Source organism: Neofelis nebulosa, chromosome 5 (genome assembly GCF_028018385.1).
Source record: "Neofelis nebulosa isolate mNeoNeb1 chromosome 5, mNeoNeb1.pri, whole genome shotgun sequence".
NCBI classification, from domain to species: domain Eukaryota; kingdom Metazoa; phylum Chordata; class Mammalia; order Carnivora; family Felidae; genus Neofelis; species Neofelis nebulosa.
Genome location: NC_080786.1, coordinates 155,368,412 through 155,387,881, shown reverse-complemented (window position 1 = coordinate 155,387,881; position 19,470 = coordinate 155,368,412). Strand labels below are relative to the sequence as shown.

At 56.8% G+C, this 19,470-nt stretch overlaps 1 long non-coding RNA gene across 2 annotated transcripts; it reads left to right on the top strand.

The window, feature by feature from the left end:
* The first annotated feature begins 5,956 nt into the window (after positions 1-5,956).
* Positions 5,957-10,596, top strand: LOC131512884 (uncharacterized). Of its 2 annotated transcripts, none has more exons than XR_009262358.1 (3): positions 5,957-6,052; positions 6,162-6,294; positions 6,532-10,596. It is a non-coding gene; the product is annotated as an uncharacterized LOC131512884 (long non-coding RNA). The 2 variants fall into 2 exon arrangements; XR_009262359.1 differs by having other exon boundaries at positions 5,967-6,072.
* The last annotated feature ends 8,874 nt before the right edge of the window (positions 10,597-19,470 follow it).

Here is a 19,470-nt window from a genome sequence, read left to right as displayed (position 1 = left end):
TTTCCCTCTCTCTGCCCCTTTCCCCTGCTCTCTCTCTCTCTCTCTCTCTCTTTCAAAATAAATAAACATTTTTAAAAAACCCTTAAAATTCTCATTTTTACTAACATTTTATTCGAAATTTGTATCATGAAAATTATTCATGGTTTTAAGCATTGCATGGGACTTCTAAAAATTTACAAGTAACTTATGAATATTTCTAATCTATACTTATACTTTATTAGGTATGAATGCATATGCTAAAAAGTTTTTTATCTGAAATTCACATTTAACTTGGTGCCTTGTATTTTATTTGGCAACCTTATTTATGGAATGTCTTCCTAGTAAAGCTTGGTAATTTGGAAAGTAGAAAACTTTGTTTCCAAACGCTGCACAATTTGGATTTCTCCCAAGTGGGTTTATTCGGCAGGCTTAGCCGCAATCCACACATACCATGACTCTATTGGCGAAGAGGTCACGTTACCTGTGTTACAAAGAATACATTCATTGCTATTGGCACAAGTGGACAGAGAACGAGGAGATCAGGATTCTCTTCGAAATGTTGGGTCCCTTAGTCGCTTGTTTCTGTCTTTGGTCTCCAGAGGGGAGGCCTTTGGGGGCGCCGTCAGGGTGATGGGGTCCAAGGAGACACGGCCCCAGGGCGCTAAGGCTGGCGCCCCGCTGTGAGCGCTGGGACAGGGACACCGGGGCCGCGCCCGGCCACGTGGCCGATGGGCTGAGAGAGGCCGGGAGGGGGTCAGGAGGGGGCGGACCGCATGACGGGGGGCGGCGGGATTCCACGGATTCTGGGTGCGGACAGTGAAGGACAACACGGGCCCACAGGGAGCACTCAGCTCCCGTCGGCCACTGGTCGAGGGCATCTCCTTCCTGCGCTGTGGGAACTGGGGCCTCCTCCTTCCTGTTAGCACGAATCAGCTCGTGAGGTTAACTCAGGACGCAGCCTGGCGGTCCCTCCAAGAGGCGCGAGGGCTCCCGTGTTCCTCCGTCTTGCCCAGAGACCCTGAGGGAACCGGACTCTCACCCCGAGGCCTGAAGCCCCCGCAGGCCCTTCATCGGCCTCTTTGGCCCACAACGTCCTCCCCCTCCAGCCCGTCTCCGGCCCCACCGCTGGTCACCGTCCCAGACCCTCCATCCCAGCCCCTGGGGGTCCGGCAGACTGGCTGGTACATCGTACATCCGTCCCCTCCGCCTGGTGCATCCGGCCCGCAGCCCTGCCCCCCTTCCTCCCCAAGGGGCAGGGCCACTTTCTCCAGGAAGCCTCCCCTCCCCACGCCTTGGACCCTCTGGGAGGATGTGCCTGGTCACCTGATGGCACTTTCCCGCGGGTCCGCACTGAAGGGAGCAGCGAGGGCGTCTCCCCAGACATCTGTCCCCCAAAGCACCAAAGAATCCCCCAGATGGGGGCCCCTCCCAGTGGGAGGCAAGTCTTTCTCTTTCTGGCATGTGCCAGGCGGACAGATTGTTACACGGCGGGGGCTTGGGGCGGGGGGCAGGGACGGAAAGGAGCGTGTGGTGACCCGGGGCAGGTGCTAGAGCAAAGGACTTTGATGCACTTTGCTTTGAGGAAGCGTTTGGATAATGAACTTTCACATTCATTGAGAAGTGGGAGGGAAGGATGGTGTGTGTGTGTGGAACCCTGACCCTCCAGCACTCTAAGCACAAACCGGATTTATCTGGGATCAACTTTCCGTCCCGCGTGGTGTCCCATCTACACTGGACGTGGAGTGCAGGCGGGACTCTCCACCCCTGTACGTGCCTGGTGCTGGGGGGACTCGGAGATGGCCGCACGGCTCCCGGCTGCGGGCGCACACACACCTTCTCCGGCTGTTGCAACAACAAACTAGCCTCAGTGCCACTGCGGGGGCTTTGCGCGTGTAATTAAGGTCCCAGATCAGTGGACCCTAAAGTGAGGCGTTGAGTCAGGCACGCCTGACACGATCACGTGAGCCCTCGGGGTCCCGGTCTAGAGGTCGGAAGAAGCGAAGTCAGAGGTTTGAAGTGAGGAAGGGGAGGGCCTGGGCGGCTCAGTCGGCTGGGCCTCCCCCTCTTGGTTTCGGCTCGAGTACATGATCTCACAGTTCGTGAGTTCGAGCCTGGAGTCGGGCTCCCAGCTGATATTATGGAACCTGCCTGGGATTTTCTCTCCCTTTCTCTCTCTGCTCCTCCTCTGCTCAATCTCTCTCTCTCTCTCTCTCTCTCTCAAAATAAATAAATAAAAACTTAAAAAAAAATAATTTGGGTCCCTGGGTGGCTCAGTCGACTGTCTGACTCTTGATTTCAGCCCAGGTCATGATCTCACGGTTCATGGGTTCGAGCCCCACGTCGGGCTCTGTGCTGACAGCTGGGAGCCTGGAGCCTGCTTCTTGTTCTGTGTCTCCCTCTCTCTGCCCCTCCCCCGCTAAGGCTCTGTCTTTCTCTCTCTCTCTCTCTCTCTCTCTCTCAAAAATAAACATTAAAAAAAAATTTTGTATAAAAAATGGTGGAAAGGAAGTGTGAGAAGGATCAACACGAGGGGCAAGTCCCCACTGCCGGCACTGAGGATGGGGACACTAGGGGTCACGGGGTGTGGGTGGCCGCCGGGGGCTGAGAGCGGCCCTCAGCACTGCCAGCAGGGACGCGGGGACCTCAGGCCTGCACCCCCAGGGTGTGGGTGAGCTCGGAAGGAGATTCTCCTCCAGAGCCTGCAGACAACAGCCTAGCCGGCTAACACCCAACCGCACCCCACGGGGCCGGGCAGAGCCCCCGCGCCGGGCGGCGTGACCAGAGGGTGCTGTCCTGGGTGCCGGTCTGTGCCGAAGGTCTCCGATCTCGGCGTCCTTTGGGAGCAAGCCGAGCAGTTGCTGAAAAGTCCGACACAAACGTGTTCCAGGCCTCGTTCGCCTCGTGATGCTAAAGAACGACCCATTTATTTCATTTAATTTTGATCGGTATTTATTCATTCTTAAGTAAGCTCCAAGCCCGACGTGGGGCTCGAGCTCACAGCCCCGAGATCAAGAGTCACTCGCTCTCCCCACAGCCTGCCGGGCCTCCCAAGAATCACACCTACTCGGCAAGCACCTACTTAGCACCCGATTCTAGACCTGCGCTGCCTCTCACCTGCCAGCATTCCGGGAGTTTCGTGTGGTTCTGGTTTGCTTGCCAGGAACCTCAGAGAGGGATGTGTCTGGCTCCAGACTTTCCAGCCGGCTCAGAGGACCCGTTAAAACCCAGGGATCCAGCCTCCGGAGCCCCGGCTGCTTCGCCCACACCCCGCTGCCTCCGGGGCTGCCTGATTATTTTCCAACTCATTGCTGCTTTCTCCGGAGAAGCTATGAAGGTGGCCACTAAGCACAGGAGAAGGTGCTGAGTGTCTTAGTCGTAGTGGACCCACCCCCGAGAGAGATGACCCGCGAGGCCCACACAAGCCCTGCGTGCACGCCCACAGCAGCCGTATTCGTCACAGGCAAGAAGGGAAACCTCCTGAATGTCCGGCACCTAGGAACTGGATAGACGCCGTGTGGTCTGTCCACACAACGGAGTGTTACTCGGCCAGGAAAAGGAGTTGAGCATCGACGCGTGCCACACGGCTGAACTTTGCGAAGATTACGCGCAGTGGAAGAAGCAATCCTAGGACACCTTGACCTTGCACTCTGAGCCTGCGGGGCCGGGAGAGAACAGACGTGTGTTGCACGAGCCTGCAGCCCGTGCCGCCTTGTTACGGCTGCCGTAGCGAATGCCTGCTCTCGGGTCACGTCAAGACAGAGCGAAGCGAAAGCTACTCCTGCAAACCCTCGATGCTGATTTAAGTTACTCTCAGGGACCGCTCTTGTATCATTCGGAAAGCAAGCCAAATCCGCAAAGGCAACGCAACCTAAATTTCGAGGACCATTCGCGTGAAGAGCCTTCCTCGTCCTGCCGGGCGGGGGCAGCAGGGACCTCGGTGGTAGGAGGGGACGGCGTCGCCCGCCCGCTGCGTTGCCTGGAGGTTGGCAGGCAGGTGGAAGGCGCCCGAAACAACCCCTGTGCCGCCAGCCCCGCTGCCTTGGTCCTGTCGCACAGGGTGGGGGTGAGACGGGGCGCGGGCCTGGAGCCCCACCTTGCACGTCCTGGGGTGCTGAGCCGGCCCAGGCCCCCCTGCTGGGGTGCACTCAGAAGCCGGAGAAAAAGGACTTGGGAGGACCAGGAAGGTGGCCTTGAGGGACAAATGAGTGCCGAATGTGAATGATTAACAATCGGGTCCCTGAAGAGAAGTCGGGGCTTCTGCTTCCCCTCCCCCGCTCAGGGCTGAACCTTGCACCCCACCGGAAGGTCAGCCTCCACTGCAGGTGTCCCGGTCCCCCTGGCAACCAGGAAGCATCACCCAAACAGCAGGCTGCGGCTCGTAGGGAAGGGGGAGGTGAGGAAGTCTCCAGGAGCAAAGTTGTCATTTCTCCCACCGTGGCGTGAAGGTGTCAGGCCAGGGCTCAGAGCCAGATTCTGCCCAGAATGACCAAGTTCAGAGAGCAGGCCTCCTAGCTTTGCCTGTCAGCAGGCTGGCCCCGGTCAGGGTGGTGGCGAGGCTGCCGTTGGCTGCAAATAGGAGAATTCCTCTCAGAGGCCAAAGCAATCGTTTCAATCGTCTCAGTGTGGAAGGAGAGCACGGAGTTGGTGAGATTTTCTTGGCTTTCCTCACAGTGGCAAGATGGCTGCAGGGGCTCCAGGCATCGCATTCTCCCAGGACAGCATCCAGTGCAGGAACGAGGAGCTGGTGGCAAAGGGGCTTGTCCAGAAGCCCTCTGCAACTTCACCTTCCGCTGGCCAGCTGGTCACGTAGCCTCTGCTGAACATTCAAGCACTTTAAAGACACAGGAACAGGGTCGGGGGCTTCCTGAAGCTTCCAGTCTCTGCTGCAAACAGCCTGTGTCTCCCTCCCCCACAGCAGGCACCGACTCACATGCATGGGCACATACAGGCTCACACTCACGTGTGCACACACCCACATATTCTCTCTCTCTCACACACGTATCCTCTCCCCACCCCCTCCCTTCCTTACTTCCTCCTCCTCCCCCTCCTCTTCCCCCTTACCTTCATCGCCCCCATCACATGGTACCCCTAACCCTCCCACTACTCCCCCCCCATCTCTCAGGCACCAGCTACAGCCCGGCACCTGCCCCCAGCCCAGGAACCGGCTCAGCATAGGAGACAGAATGATCTGTCTGCTCGGACGGGGATGGTCACCGTGGGCAGAGAGGGGAGGGGGCAGGGAAAAAAATTGACATCGGCTGAAAAAACAATGAGAAAATATAGAAAAGTATAAACAAGGCACGAAAAGCCCCCTCCACACCCAGAACCCAGAGATGAGGACAGTTAACAGTTTAGTGTATTTGTGTCCAGTTTTTTTCTCTAGAGTCTATTCAGTTTGTGACCTGCTGGGAAGTCAGAAGCATCACCGATTTGTCACCGGTTCCCCGCAGGAGGCCTGCTCCTCAGCCCCAGGCGGGAGGGGTGCAGGGCCTTGGGAAGCTGGGGCCGGCGCCCTCCCTGGGGAAGGTCCCGGAGGGGACGCCGGAGTGGCCAGAGGGCTTCTGGCGGTGGAAGTGGTCAGATGCAAGGTTTGCATCTGTCCACGGCGACCCTGACTGCCCTGTGACTGCGGGAAGCCTCTGGGGCTGGGAAGGGACACGGCACCCTAGGAGGTGGCCTTGGAAAGGTGTGCGAGGACAGAGCCAGGGCGGGGGGGGGGGGGGGGCTGGGCTCTCTCCCTCCCTGGGGCTGTGGTGTCTCCCTCCCCACCCCAGACCGGTCCCAGCCCCAGGCGCTGCTCGAGCCCAGGAGCCCAGAGGTCAGAGCAGGACCCAGAAGCCCCTGCCAGTGTAGCCCGATCTCTGATCTCTGTGGGCCAGGTCCTCATCAGGCCCCCGAGGCCCCACATGAGGGTTAATTATTCACGTGGCCCTGGGACCCATAGCTGCCAAAGTCCACTCCCCCCCGCCACCCTGCGCCCAAGCCCACGGAAGCTGCCCTTCGAGACTCCAGTGCCAAAGACGAGGGAGACATCACGAAATATCTCCTATGAGATAGACGTTGGTGGGAAAAGGTTAGAAACTACAGAAAAGGGTAAATAAGAACATGAAAATGAACTTGCAAGGGCACTGACGGGGGGGGGGGGGGTAAGCGCTATGAACATTTCACGTGTTTCCGGCCAGGGTTCCCACTAGGAAATCCAAAGCGTCTCTGCATACTTGAAACGTGTTTAATGTGGGGAACTGGCCACCTGATGGCAAAGGAGCAGTGCGATACCAGATAACATTTAGAACCTCCAGTTATACGTGGTCCTAGGTAAGTCACATTCACCTTCGTATGTGAACGTCCCCCTCGATGCTTGTTCAAGCTTCACAGGGCATCCTTTCCACCCCACAAATCTGGCAACCCTGGGTGGGGGGAGCGTAGCCTAGAGATCAGCATCCCCAGCGCTGTCCCCCTGCCTCTGGCTCGAGAGACTGAGGGATGGATGCTGCCAGGGACCAGGGGCCAAGGTTCCCGTCCGCTCTCCCTCCACCCCACCCCCCAATCTAGAACAGGAGCCCCGTTCGTGACGGCTGGAGCCCGGCTTGCCCTCCAGCTCCCGCCGGTGCCCCCCCTTGTCTGGGTCCAGTGAGGCCAGGAGCCGGAGAGACGAGTCGTGTGTTCCCGGCTCGGCCCCTGGGATTCGAAGGGAACGTGGCCCCGAGGGCAGACGCAGCGTGCACCTGCTCAGCGGACACCCCGGTCCCCACACGACGCCCCTTCTGTGTTCTCTGCTCATGTAACCTTCAGCAGTTGTGCAGCGTTCCGGAGTGTGATGTTCTAGAAGGTACTTGGCCATTCTTAAATTGTGTGCTTAGAAACTGGGACTTCCCACCAAAACTGTCGGGCAGAGGGCCCCAGAGAAGCTTCAGGACCCTCTCCTGGAAGGCATTTTCGTGGTTTTGAGGTCGAGTTCCACCTTAAGTAAGATAGCGTTCCCAGTTCACCAGGCTCTGGGGCCAGGAGTGGGGGCTGGGGGTCCACACATGGGCATCTAGACGCATTGGATGCCCCGGGGGATGTCAGGAGGCTGTCAAAGGCACGTTTGGGTCACACTTGTGAACATCCTTATTTAAAGACCAGGGCTTGAGCTTGGGGTCGTGAACACACCCACACATGCTTCTATACACACGCGACTTCATACAGCCCAGCCAGCTCTCCCCTGAGGGCCGGGTTGGGGTGACGGCGCGTTTGTAAGACTTTTGTGCCCGTGTAGGTTTGAATGTCAACCAAAGCACAATCATGAGGTGGTTCTTCCGTCTTTTGTTTTTTTAAGTTCATTTCTTCATTTATTGTGAAAGCGAGCTGGGGGAGGGGCAGAGAGAGAGAGAGGAGAGAGAGAGAGGATCCCAAGCAGGCTCCACACTCAGGGCAGAGCCCAATGTGGGGCTTGATCTCACGGACTTGGAGATCCTGACCTGAGCAGATATCACGTCGGACGCTCAACCGACTGAGCCACCCAGGCGCCCCCGTGAAGAATGTGTGGTTCTTCCTCAGCCCGCTAAGCACGCGTGCACGCTTGCACGTGTGTGCACACGTAGGGCACACCCACGCACGCACCCACGCGGGGCGTGCCCTCCGTGGGTCCCGGCAGGCTGTCTGCAGGTCACGTGGCTCCACGTCCAGGCTCCGTCGGGCTGCGAGGAAGAGAAGGACGGCCCCGTGTGCGGAACCGCCCTGCCTCGCACGGGCTCCGTGGGGTTTGGTGAGACGCCGGCCCCTCTGAGCCCCGTGCCTTCCTCTGACAACGGGGCTGACAAATGCCTACCTTGCAGGCCTTCTGGGACGATAGTGAAGTACGGTGTGAGGGGTCTCGGGCACACGGCAGGTACATAGCGAGTGGGTATTTTACGTTACCACGGGCCGCGTGGGCGCTCGTTCGGTACAGCTGGGCAGGAGGCTCCAGTCCTGGAAGGCTGGGGGCCGGCAGATGGCTCGGGGACACGGGCCTGGGGTCCTCTGCGGCCTCAGGGAGGGGTGTCTTCAGCTTTGCCGAGCCCCCGGGGACACTGGTGAGCAGCGGGGGCTGCAGGGGCGCCTGTGGGGAGGGGGCGGGCAAGAGGCCGGAGCTGACAGACCGAGGTGACGAGCTGCGTTCCTGGGTAGTGACGGGCAGGATGGGGAGGGACGCCAAGGCACGGGGGGGGGGGGGAACGCAGGTGGTGGAGAGGGAGGACCCGGGACAGTCCTCCGCCCCAGTGAGAGCCGCGGGGCGGGGTGCTGGTAGTTTAGCCACATTGGGTACGGTGTGCAAATACCCACACTGTGCAGGCTGCCGGGATATGGGCTCAGAACAAAGTCGGGGTGCAGGGGGGCTCGGGGCCCCCACCACGGGGCCCACCTGGCTTTCAGGTGCTACCTGGAAATGCGGGAATTCGCCGTCTCGACTCTGGGAGAGAGGGAGGGATGAGCGAGGCGGCTCCCTGCCCACCCTCCCCTGACCCCCTGAGGGGCCCTCTTCCCCGCAGACGCCCCGGGGATCCCGCCCTCGGTACCCACCCCTGTGTCCTCCTCCTTTTTCCCAGCCCCTCCCCTTGCTTGGCGTCCCTGGGGTCCCTCAACGCCCGCACGTGGGCCCAGGCTCTGCTTGGGACAAGCAGGCATGTGCAGCTGCTTCCGGCCGGCCTGCAGGGTCCTCACGGGAGGGAACCCGGTGCCCTTGAGGCCCCTGCAAGGACAGGGCCCCGCGATGGCCGCGAGGAGGGAGCTGAAAACAGAAGAAAGACCAGAGACAAATCGGCCGGCGGCAACGGTCTCCGTGTGGCTGGATCCGCAGTGGCCCCGCGGAGCCCAGCTTCGAGCTGGCAGGTGTCACCATGTCTGACGTGGCTCAGTGTCCAGTGGCCGGGACCTTGGCCGGTTCAAGGCCGTTCTGGAACAGAAGGCGCTCAAAGCGGAGCCGCGAGGTCTGAATTATCCGAGCGCCGGAGGGACGGCCGGCCCACCTGGCCTCGTTCGCACACGTTTTCTCCAGGTACCAATTTCTGGGGTCCTGGCTTCGAGACCTCAGACAGGACGACAACTCAGAAAGCCGGGACCTGGCAGGCGGCTTCGTGGACCGAAACAGCTGTTTCCACAGCGCGTGCCCCGAGGTTAGAGTCAGGAACTCCCCGCCTTTAACCTTGACCCCCTGAGAAGGTCGCCGACCGAGGGGTGTGCCGTGCCCGGGGAGGCCCATCGGCGGAGATCGCATTCCCGGGTCAGTGACCTGCCGCCCCACCTAGAACATGACCCACACGGAGACACGGCTGGATCGAGTTTCGACCCGAATCGCTCTCGAGACAAATCACACGAAGGTGTGAACTCTCCTTCGTTGAACATTCTTACGGCCTCGGCTCTGGCAGGCGTGACTTTGTGCCCTGTTCGTGGTCACAGGCCGTGTTCCGTCTGCCCGGCGTGTTTTATTGGCACGAAAGCACAAAAACGAACCAGGGAGCTCCCTCCCTGCCGCCAGCTCCCCCTTTCTCCCCGCTTCCTTCCCTGCCCTCCTCTCCTCTATTAGCAAACGGGCCATGCGGTGGCTTGAAGTATGTGTCCCGAAGGGTATGTTGAGATCCTGACTCTCCCATGTCCGAACGTGACTCTGTTTAAAGACAGGGCGTTCACAGGGGTGCCTGGGTGGCTCAGTCGGTTAAGCGTCCGACTTCGGCTCAGGTCACGATCTCACGGTTCGTGGGTTCGAGCCCCGCGTCGGGCTCTGGGCTGATGGCTCAGAGCCTGGAGCCTGCTTCTTGTTCTGTGTCTCCCTCTCTCTCTGCCCCTCCCCTGTTCATGCTCTGTCTCTCTCTGTCTCAAAAATAAATAAAAAAATAAAGACAGGGCGTTCACAGAGGCGAGCGAATGAAAGTGGGGTTGTGACGACACTACTGAAAGAACGTGACTGGCATCCTCGTAGACGGGGAGCCGGACAGGGACACACATGCACAGAGGCGCACGCGTGAGGATAGCGGGTGGAGACGCCCCGCCATTGGAGTCACATGTCTATCAGCCCCGAGCACCAAGGATGGCTGGGGCCGCCGGGAGCTGGCAAAGCCGAGGCAGGGGCCCCACCTAAGGCTTCAGAGAGAACACGATGCTGATTTTGAAGTTGTAATTTCCAGAACTTCGAGAGAATAAATGTCTACTGTTGCCAGCCCGCCAGCACAGGGAGCGAATCCACTGAGTGCAGGGGAGATGAGACTCTCCTAAACATGGCCTTGAACGAGGGTCACGTTACACCCGGTCATCTGTTCTAGTTCATCACATAGTTCTGTGTCCGTCAACATTCTGAGAAACTCGAGTGTGTCTTCAGGACTCCAAAGGTTTGCCTGTGGGCCACCTGGGGGGCTCAGTCAGTTAAGCATCCGACTCTTGGTGTCGGCTCAGGTCATGATCTCATGGGGCTCGTGGGCTCGAGGCCCGCATCGGGCTCTGCGCTGACAGCTCGGAGCCTGCTTGGGATCCTGTCTCCCCCTCTCTCTCTGCCCCTCCCCCTTCTCAAAATAAATAAATAGACTTAAAAAACAAAACAGTGTTTTGCTCGCTAAGAACTTGCCTTGCCAGGTAAAGAACCGCTTTGTACATCAAATTTGTTTGATCTCTATTGTCGAGGATCCGCTTTGCTCCGAGACGACACGGAAATGCTAGGCGCTCGAAAAACACAGCATCGTGTTAGCTCCGCTCCCAGGACGTGGTTGCAACCAGAGTCTGGCCCGACCTTGCTTTTGGAGGCGCGGCGTGAGTCCAGCGCCCACCCTCCGGTTTGAAAGGTTCCCCTCTGCCCACAAGAGGCCGCGTGGGGGACAGCGGACGACACAGTGGCTTCCCTTGTCAACGCGCTGATGCCTGCTGTGGAACGCAGGGCGGTAATGATTCCGGCTGCAGGGTGGGACTATTTTTAGCCTTTGGCCTGGCTGGCAGGAGGCCCCCCCGGGGTGGGGGGCAGGCTCCCCAGAGGGCGGGGGCTGGGGGGGGCAGGACCTCCCCCTGGAAACCCTGCAGTGAGGAAAGAGCACCCACACCGCATCTGGCACCTTCCTTTGCAGCTTGAGTTCCCTGTGAGTGTTCCCTTCTGTGGACTGAGTCATCTCCCTAAATGCGCTTGGGAAACACCCAGAAGGCTGTTGAAATGGGAAGAGGACACAGTGGTTTGGGCCCTGCCCCGCTCTGATCCCTCAGGGCACATGGCCCCAACCTGGGGAAAGATGGTTCCGGCCGGTTCGGGGCCGGGCTCTGACCCCCCCGAGGGGGCCTCGTGGCCGGGGGTGGGGGGCCAAAGGACGCACGCTGGAGTCCTGGCTTTGCCACATGTCCCTACACTCGGAGATGAGGCCACAGCTCTGTCAAGGGGTCTCGAGAAGCGGATACCCGGTGCTCAGCCCACGAGTGGGTGATTCGATGGTGGTCACGGCCTCCTGGCAGGCAGCAGACCCGTGGGGAGGGGCCGGCCCTGTCCCCAGGCCCGGGGCTCAGCATCCCTCCCCTGTGGGACCAGCCCTCTCCCAGTGGGCGCGGACCCACCAGTGGCCTGCCTTGCTTCCTCGCCTGCAGGGCTGGAGGGGACCGGAGGCAGTGCCTGAGAGCGGAGAGGACACGGCCTCTTCAAACAAACCTAAATGCCCAGGGGGATGACCACTTCCTGGTGGGCCCAAACTCCCCCAAGGTCACAGACTATCTCACTGAGGGGCTCCACATCACCCACTTGAGGTCTGTCAAAGCCTGTCACTTGCAAAATGGTTTGGAGAACGAATCCGCTTGGCTAAATGGTCTGCAGGACTTCTCGGGGCCTTGGCTGTGCTCACTCGCTCAGGGACCCCATGAGCAGGGGCCCGGGACCTGAACTTCCCAGGGATATCTGACTTGGGCTATTTTTAAAAGTCTGGTTTATCGAGACAAATTCATGTACAGGAAGACAGCTTGGCGGTTGACCCAAGAAATACAAACTAATGTTTGCACCCAAACTTGCATACTGGTGTTTATGGCAGCTCGACTCCTAATCGCCCCTTTCTATGAGTTTCGACTGACGCATGTCTCGAATTCGAGACACAGAACATAGCTGTGACCCCCAAAGCGCGCCAGCCCCCGTTGCTGTCAGTCTCCTCCTCCCGCCCCAGCCCCCGGCCACCACCGACTGCTTCCCGGTCTCTGCCGTTGTGCCTTTTCCAGAAAGACATCTCAACAGGGTCATGGGCATGTAGCCTTTTGCGCCTGGCGTCCTTCAGCCTATGCGTTAAGCTCTCTCCGTGTTGGCGTGCGTATCTGCGGCTTGTTCCTTTCTCCCGCCGAATAGCGTCGGTCTTTGGCATCACCCTAACCTGTTTATTCCGTGACCAGCAGATGGATGTTGTGGGTTGTGTCCAGTTTGGGGCGATTAGGAGTCGAGCTGCCATAAACACCGGTATACAAGTTTGGGTGCAAACATTAGTTTGTATTTCTTGGGTCAACCGCCAAGCTGTTTTCCGAAGCGTTTTCACCTGCGTTTTCTCTAACGATGAGCGACCGGGCATCTTTTCACCGTCTTCTTTGCTGACCGTTCATCTTTTCCTGAAATACCGTTTTTTTTTTTTGTTTTGTTTTGGGTTTTGTTTTTTGTTTTTGTTCGTTTGTTTCTTTTTGCTGGACTGTCCCTCGGGAAATGCTTTCCTCTCCCAGTCCCTTCATTTTAAACATGAAGCCGAGGGGCGCCTGGGTGGCTCAGTCGGTTGAGCGTCTGACTTCGGCTCAGGTCATGATCTCATAGTCTGTGGGTTCAATCCCCACGTTGGGCTCTGTGCTGACAGCTCAGCCTGGAGCCTGCTTCTGCTTCTGCTTCGGATTCTGTGTCTCCCTCTCTCTCCACCCCTAAGCCACTCGCATTCTGTCTCTGTCTCTCAAAAATAAATAAACATTAAAAAAAAAATTTAAAGATGAAGAGGAAAGTCAGGACCGGCGAGGGCATGTGACGTGCTGGAAGTCGCTCAGTAGTGGCAGAGCTGGGAGAAGACCTCACTCTCGACGCTGGCAGGAGGCTCTGTTCCTTGAACAGAGATGAAGAACGAACCCCAAAGCGACTGAGTGGGATTGCTTGTTCCCCTCCACTCAAAATGTGAAGTCCCCCCGCTTATAAGGAAACAAATGAGCTCTATGGCCCTTGATCTGGGACTTCAGGTTAAACAGGATAGATTGAACATATACATTGATTCCTGATCCTTTGAAAGAAATCCTCTAACACACCGGTGCTGGAGAAGTCAGAAAAGTCAACTCACCAGAGCAAAAGGAAGGGAGACGGGGCAATGGGCAAGGGTCATCCGTGAAAATTCCTAGAGTCGGGACTACCGGCCAGTGGCCTCCCCAAATCCTTTTCCCTTCATCCTTGCTGACAGAATCTCGATTTCAGCGGGGGCAGTAGTGTTCCCAATTAACTTGTTTCCCCACACTCCTTGTACCTAAGGATGTCCCCGTGAGCCCTGTAACTGAAGTCTGCTGGAGACCATGGGAAAATCCTGTTCCTGACACTGGGGCCACTCCTTCTTCCTTCTTCCCTCCCTTCCTCCCTCCCTCCCTCCTTCCTTCCTCCCTTCCTCTCTTCCTCCCTTCCTTCCTTCCTTCCCCTCCTCCTCCCCCTTCTTTCTTTTCTTTTCTTTTTTCTTCTCTTCTCTTCTCTCGTTTCTTTTCTTTTCTCTTTCTTTCTTTCTTTTTCTTTCTTTCTCTCGTTCCCTTTCTTCCTTTTCCCTTTTTTTCTTCCTTTTCTCTCTCTCTCCCTTTCCCTCTCTCTTTCTCCTCTCTCTCTCTGTTTCTTTCTTTCTTTGTTTGCTTCTTTCTCTCCTCTCTTCCTCTTGACTTGGAAGGTGGACGTGAAGCTGGGGTGAAGGGGCTATCTTGTGACCATGAAAGCACACTGAGGATGGGAGTCACCTGAGAAGCGTGGTAAAGCGGAAAGGCGGAAGGAACTCGGGACAGCGCTAACATCGTGGGCCTGCTGTAATAGCACGGATGCCTTATTTTGGTAAGAAAATTAGAATGTTGTTTGGTTGAGCCATTGGGTGGGGTTCTATTACATGCAGCCACATGCACTTGTATTTGGTGATGTACAAACACATTGGTGTAGCACAGCAATGAAAACTGAAGCAAAACTTCTTACCCAAAGCAACTTGCATTGCAGAACTCCAGAATGGCTAAGGAATTAGAGGTGCCAGGGTCTTTGAAAGTGGACATAAGGAGTTGGCTGAATACTATAGAATTGAAGCCCTGAAAGTATGCTATAAGAAACATTTAGACCCTGGGGGTGCCTGGGTGGCTCAGTAGGTTAAAACCGACTTCACCTCAGGTCATGATCTCGAGGTCCGTGGGTTCGAGCCCTGCATCGCGCTCTGTGCTGACAGCTTGGAGCCTGGAGCCTGGTTCAGATTCTGTGTCTCCCTCTCTTTCTGCCCCTCCCCGACTCTGCTCTGTCTCTCGTGCTCTCTCTCTGTCTGTCAAAAATAAAAACATTAAAAAAAAAACATTTACACCCTAAGACTTCCTCCCTTACCCCACAGAACCAGACAAATGCCCAATACCACTAAAGAGAACACAGGATATTTACACTACAGGGAACAAGACAGGCTCCAGATCTGGTGACTCAAGAAAGAGCAGAAGAGAGGAGTGATATAAGAACATTTCCCAAAACTGTAAGGCATGAGTTTCCTGATTGAAAGAGCTACCTACATTTCTAAACAATAAATGAGGAAAAAAAAAACCCATGTCATTTTGACAGTTCAAAATGCTGGGGATTTAGAAAGGAGGAGAGCTGGGCACAAGCCAAGAGATCAGCCAGTCCTCCCATCTGGGAGGGCAGAGATCTCCAGAAGGGATATCTCCGTGGGAAAAACAAAAGCAACAAAACAAAACAAAACAAAACAAGACAAAAATGAACCATTACCTGGTGTGTGTGACTTCTTTGAGAGGAGCTTTTCTGCTTTATAAAATAATTTTGGGGAATAATTGGCAAGTAGAGTGTAAAAAATGAAGTACATGAGAATAAATGAAGCAATAATGAAGTCCAGGAAAACCAAAAAGTTGCACAAGAAAGAAAAGATCATCTTAGTGTCCTGAGTGGCCACATTGCAACAACATTTATGGAGTCATAGTAATGTCAACACTAATTGTTGATTTGGCCAAAGATTGTGATGTAAGTAAATTAGGAAGACCATGGGTAGGGCAAAAGAGGTTGAGAGTGTGTGTGGGGTGGTGGTAAAATTGAATTAAATCTGAAAAACCAAGAAATCATAGGCCAATCATGTTAAAAAATGCAGAGGTAAAGATTAAAAAAAAAAAAACTGCTAGGGGTGCCTGGGTGGCTCAGTCGGTTGAGCATCTGACTTCAGCTCGGGTCATGATCTCTTGGTTCATAGGTTTGAGCCCCGTGTCAGGCTCTGTGCTGACAGCTTGGAGCCGGGAGCCTGCTTCCGATTCGGAGTCTCCCTCTCTCTCTGCCCCTCCCCTGTTCACTCTCCATCTCTCTGTTTCTCAATAATAAATAAATGTTTTAAAAAAATTTAAAAAAACAAAAAAGAAAGAACCACACAGATAACCACTGTGCTCATTGCTAAAAAGTTTCCTTTTTTTTTTTTTTTTTCAATTTTTTTTTAACGTTTATTTATTTTTGAGACAGAGAGAGACAGAGCATGAACGGGGAAGGGTCAGAGAGAGAGGGAGACACAGAATCCGAAACAGGCTCCAGGCTCTGAGCTGTCAGCACAGAGCCCGATGTGGGGCTCGAACTCACGGACCGCGAGATCATGACCTGAGCCGAAGTCGGCCGCTTAACCGACTAAGCCACCCAGGTGCCCCAAGATGTGCTTTTTTTTTTTTTTTTTTTTTTAATTTTTTTTTTCAACGTTTTTTAATTTGTTTTTGAGACAGAGAGAGACAGAGCATGAACGGGGGAGGGGCAGAGAGAGAGGGAGACACAGAATCAGAAGCAGGCTCCAGGCTCCGAGCCATCAGCCCGGAGCCTGACGCGGGGCTCGAACTCACGGACCGCGAGATCGTGACCTGGCTGAAGTCGGACGCTTAACCGACTGCGCCACCCAGGTGCCCCCAAGATGTGCTTTTTAACGTACAACAGTATCGCCTGGCTGTACCACCCGCCTCTCTTAGCTCCGAACGGTTTTGTCTGCTTCCAAAATCCACTGCGCCCTCAACGGGTGGGGGTCAATATGCTAGAGACCGAGAAGGGGCCACAAGGGGACTTCCCAGCTGCCTGACCACTGTTGGGCCGGTCACTTGTCCTTTTGAAACCTTGGCACCCTCAGCTGGAGGGTGGGGGTGACAGTGCTTTCCCCGTTGGGTGGCCGTGGGGATTAAAGGGTCACAAGCAAAATGCTCACGCACGGTACACAGTGCTTAATTATCATTCTATATTAAATGAAGCTTCCCAGTGAGCGGCAGCTCCCTGAGGTGCCCCCGTGAGCTCTGCGACGTGCGTTCGGGGTCAGTTCGTGAGTCGCCGGGCACACCTGCGATGACTCACCTTCCGCAGGGGCTATCCTGCGGTCAGGCAGCTCCTCCCCGGGCCTGTGACAACACTGATCCCTGGCGTAGTGAGGACAAACAGGTTGACACTGTGGGCCAGGCTCTGCTGGGTCTTTCCGGGAAGGGCCCGCTGCCCCTGGGGCCTCCGAGAAGCTGGGCAGCGGGCACACTGGGGGCCTGACCTCCCCTCCTCCCACGCCCGGACGCTGGGGTGCTTTTGGGTCTATGCCCAGATGGGATTGCTGATCATATGGCAATTCTGGGTTCAATTTTTTTTTAGGTTTATTTTGAGACAGAGAGAGAGAGAGAGAGAGAGAATGAGCAGGGGAGGGGCAGAGAGAGAGGGGGAGAGAGAACCCCAAGCAGGCTCCACACCGTCAGTGCAGAGCCTGACGCGGGGCTCGAACTCACAAAGACTGAGATCATGACCTGAGCTGAAATGAAGAGTCGGACGCTTAACCGACCGAGCCACCCAGGCGCCCTTAGGTTCAATTTTTTAAGGAGCTGTGAACGTTGTCTTTTCAAGCAGCGATTTAGGAATGAGCGTCGAAAGTGAGACGCTTAGGGCGGGATGGAAAAGGGGTCTGCATCTTCTCGACCCTGCAGAAGTCGGGGTTCTGGCTTTGATCTTGGCCAAGCAAGTTCACCTTCGTGAGCCTTGATCTCCTCATCTGTAAAGCGAGAGCGATTCCAACCCCCCTGGTGTCGTGTGGGGTTCTGAGAACCCTTAGCTTAATCAGAAGAGTGCCAAAGCCCAGTGGCTCAGGGCAGGGGTCAAAAGGCCATACCCCTGCACCCGGTTTTGTGCCGAAGAGAGTCAGGAATGGTTTTCACAGTTTTGAGGACTGTAGGGAAATACAGAAGAGGCAGCAGAGGCCACGCGTGGCCCGCACAGCCTAAGCCATTTACCCCCTGGCCCTTTAAAGGAACGAGCCTGAGATGCCCCTTTAAGAGAATGTGGTCTCTCAAGTCAAGGCTCAAGGTCAGCCTCCGGCCGGGTAATGAGCCTCAAGACCTTGAGGAAGTTACTCCGTCCACCTGTGCCTCAGTCCCCTCATCTGTAAAGCGGGGATGACGACTCCCGGGCTTTTTGTCCCCTTCCACCGAGTCTCTGCTCGACACAGCCTCGCTTAGTCCCTTCTAGCACATTCTGTACGCATGTGTCCTGTTTCCTGTGCAGCCCATCTTCCTAGCTAGGAAGTAAGGGTCGCAGGGGCAGGGATTTGTGTAACCTCCGCTCCCTGGTGCGTCCTCAGTGCACAGAGCAGCACTTGGCGGAGAGCAGGCCCTCAGTGAATATTTGCTGAGCGAATTCTGACTCTGCGGGGGGTGGGGTTTGAGAGGACGAAATGAGTTCATATGCAGCACGCAGTGAGACAGTGCTGGGCGGGTGAGCGCCCGGTGCAGAGTCAGTGCCGATGACCCCCGGGCACATCGGGGGTGCCTTCCCCGGGCCCCGCCTCTGCCCAGCACAGCGCAGTGGAGGAAACAGTCGGAGGCACGGTAGAAAAGGCCGGCGTGCCTCCCGGGGGCTGACACATGGGGTGTGGTGGCAGCCGGCTGTGGACCAGCCCGGTGAGCCAAGGCAAACACGGTCAGCTTCCTGGGGACCTGCCCGACTAGTCCCCACGCCTTCTGGAGCATCACCCAGGGGCCGGCCAGAGGTGGGGAAGCGACAGCTCCTGCTGCTGCAGTGGGTTCTGGGAGCTGGGGGCCCCCACGGCCGCGGCCCGTGTCTGCTGAGTTGACGGGGCACAGCTCCCCCGCGACGGACGCCCCGGGTGATGACGGACCCCGTCTAATAGACGCAGGCACAGACGCTCCCACCCAGAACTTGACCCCACGACGGTCCGCCAGCTGTCAGGGCTTCTGTGACACAGGGGACGAATGTGCCGAAGGTGTGCACGGGGAGGGGGCATGAGAATCACGGGCGTTCCGGAGAAGTAGGGAAGACAGGACGTCTCTACTGACATGGCCTTCTCTTCCGACCGAGGTGGGGGCTGGGGGGGCTGATTCTGCTCTGTTATCTGCAGCTAAAAGCCCAGAAAAAGAGGTGCTGTGGCCTGTGGGAGGCCCCCCGACTCTGTCCCTAGAGACGGTTCCCAGGACAGACGGCTTTAGATGTCACTGAGTCAACCTCGCGAATGTGCTGATCTGCCGTTTGTCGCAAGGCCCCAGTTCATCGTGGTTCTCTCCGGGGCAGGCCCGGCTCCCAGCACCGAGGTGGCCGGAGCAGGGAGGGAGGTGGGTGGAGGGGCAGAGATACACGGCTTTCTCGATGGATCAGGAAACTGAGGTCACGGAACAAGCGTCTCCCTCAACAGGAAACGCGAGATGAGTGGCAAGCCTGAAGGGCAAGGGTGATTCCGAGCGAGCGAGCGATCCGCAAAGACAGGCTAACAGAATAGCCTCCGGGCTGCAGGGCAGCAAAGGAGGAGGGCCAGAGAGGTCCACGATCCGGGGCAGGGAAGCTTTCTGGCACCTTCTCCACTGGCTCAGGGCCACGGTGAGGTTGCTGGGAAGAGGAACCAGAAAAGGAATGGCTTCCAAGTGCCGAGAGCCCTGCCGCATTTAGACGGTGCGAACATCCGCAGCCTTGGACTTGCCCCTCGGTCATCTGGTGTAGCAAGTAAAATGGGATTTGGGTCTTGGGCGCGGAAGAGGCATTCTAAACACACAAGAATGAGCCGCCAGCAGAGAGAGGGGCCGGCTGGCGGGGGTCCTCGTCCGCCCCAGGCCGCACGGCCTCACCCGTGGATGCGTTTCTGGCCACGCTGTCCACGGAGGATGCGGCAAACTTGGAAAGAAGGAGAGAGAACCTGCTTTGAGAAGTGAGTGTCTCTCCCGGCACCTGGGTGGCTCAGTCGGTTGAGCATCTGACTCCGGCTCAGGTCACGATCCCACAGGTTTGTGAGTTCGAGCCCCGCGTTAGGCTCTGTGCTGTCATCACGGAGCCCGCTCCGGATCCTTTGTTCC